General features: G+C 38.0%; 1 protein-coding gene across 3 annotated transcripts in view; it reads right to left on the reverse strand.

Moving 5' to 3' along the window:
* Window positions 1-2,228, reverse strand: part of LOC107685771 (YLP motif-containing protein 1-like) — a 26,200-nt gene that overhangs the window by 22,968 nt on the left and 1,004 nt on the right. The window lies entirely within an intron of this gene.

Genomic DNA, 2,228 nt, shown 5'->3' on the forward strand with positions numbered 1-2,228 from the left:
AGTCACTGTTAATAAGTGAGTCATTGCGATTGAACCGAATCATTTAAACGGTTGATTCATTCAGAAACGAAACACTGTCATGTTGCTCAGAGACACAGCCCTGTGGCTTTGTTTGGAGTTATTTTTGTTGTCGAAATAGAGCAAAAACAGGCACTATCATTAGCAGTTGCAATTACATCAGCAGATTCAGCACATTCGCGATAGAAAAGCGGCGCTTTCACGTTATGGTATTACAACTGTGAAATTACAAACAAAAAAATACACATTCTGAGACATGAACTGAAATGAATTGTGAATTTTATTAACATTAAATCGTCCTCCTCCCATTTTCACCTCAAAATTATTTTGCCTCCCCTGCCTCCCCCGACGAGCCGCCACCGATGGTGTCTAAAACTTAAGTCTCTTAATTAACTTTGTTTATTGAACTGTATATTAATATCACATAATTTTAATATCATATTTGAAATCATGTTGATTTTGAGAAAAGAAACGACATTGATATATAAATGATATTTATATAAACTATATTAAATGATATAAATGTATACATTGTCTGCTCCCATATCTTGAATTTTGTGATCATTCGAAATGTATTTTATTAAACTGAATCATACAGTGAAAGAACGCACTGTAAATGCACACACGCACTAGTCTAACCTACTACACTTCATCACGTACTGTTTCTCTGGCATTTTTAAAGGCAGTAACATAAAATACTGTGGCTTGGTTGGCATGATACACAGTCTGATGGTCTAACGAAATCCAATTTTAAACATTTTACTGTACCCATTTTATGGCCCTTATATTACCTATTTGAGCCAATGCAGATGAATGAAGTTACTTCAGTACGAGACCGCCCTGACGTGATTGGCTATAGCGAGATCATGCTACGATTGGTCAGCGAAATGTGGCTGTTATCTGATTGGCTTGAGTAGACGGTGGGTGGAGTTCACGTATTTGTGGATTGCCAGCACGTCTTGACGCAAGAAATGTTTCACAATTCGCAAATGCACAGGATGCGATTCACAAATGCGTGCAGCTATCTACAAATGCACAGGACGCGATTCACAAATAAATGCCAGGCAAAGTTGTGGTTGTGACATAAATATATATTTGTGAATATGTTTTTTTATTTGCAAATCTCATTTTATTTATTTGTGAATTTAATTCATGTTTGTGAAACTAAGATTTTTTTTTGATTTTTTTTATTTAAGATCTTATTCTATTTATTTGTCAATATGTTTAATGTTTGTTAAAGTTACCATGAAATCAAAGTTGAAAAATCTTATTTTTTAATGGAATACTGTAGTGTTTATTATAAATAATTTATCCGTGCACTTCATTATTTTTTTTTTTATTTATGTGCCCTCGTAATCTTTAATCAAAAAGTTAACCTCCCCTCCCCCTCAAAACGACTCATCTTCTCTTCCGGTCACGAGCTATGGCGCAAGGGCGGAGCTAGTGACGTGAGGGGTAAACGCTGGGATAAACGACAGGGGGAAAAGCTGAAGCTTCACTTTGTAGCTCTGACACCAGTCATGAAGAAGTACGTTACCCCGAAACATTGAAAAGATATTAGGATATTACGACAACATTACTCTTAGGACATCTCAAACTAATTTTCTTCATGAATGACTTAACCTGATGGAGGACACGCTCAGTCATTCAGGCAGTCACCCTCGCTCTCTCTGTACTGTTGATCGTCACAATTGCTGCCTGATTGTTGCATGCAAAGTTTGCATTTGGAGCGCTCAACAACACAATGTAGCACTGCCAGTTGTCGTTGGAGATTCTTAGTCCTCCTTTCCGTTCTTTCAGTCGCTTCACGTAGCTATACGTCGACTTTCCATGTCCATTATTGTGAAACCCGCAAGACACAACAAAAACAGCTCCGATCACAGCGTCCTCCATCCTCCTGTTGTTAATGTTGTTTTTCTTTGTTTCTGTTGTTGAACGCCGCGCACAAATGACGTCGCTGTCGACCGGCTTACGTCACTTCTTAGTACACACTGTCGGTGCGAATGCAACCCTTTAAATGGTACTGGGAAATAGTTCGCGCAAAATCGTCCCAGTACTTTAGTACTGTACATTTAGTTCTGGAACTAAAGCGGTGCGAAAGGCCCTATAAGATCAGTGGGCTCTGTCAGTACTTTGGCAAGGTAACACTGTTTTTTTGCCATGCAATAAAGCTAAGTTCAAAGGCCAATTTAAAATATTGGTACAGTAAA

Source organism: Sinocyclocheilus anshuiensis, unplaced genomic scaffold, assembly GCF_001515605.1.
Source record: "Sinocyclocheilus anshuiensis isolate Anshui unplaced genomic scaffold, SAMN03320099.WGS_v1.1 scaffold617, whole genome shotgun sequence".
Lineage (NCBI taxonomy): Eukaryota > Metazoa > Chordata > Actinopteri > Cypriniformes > Cyprinidae > Sinocyclocheilus > Sinocyclocheilus anshuiensis.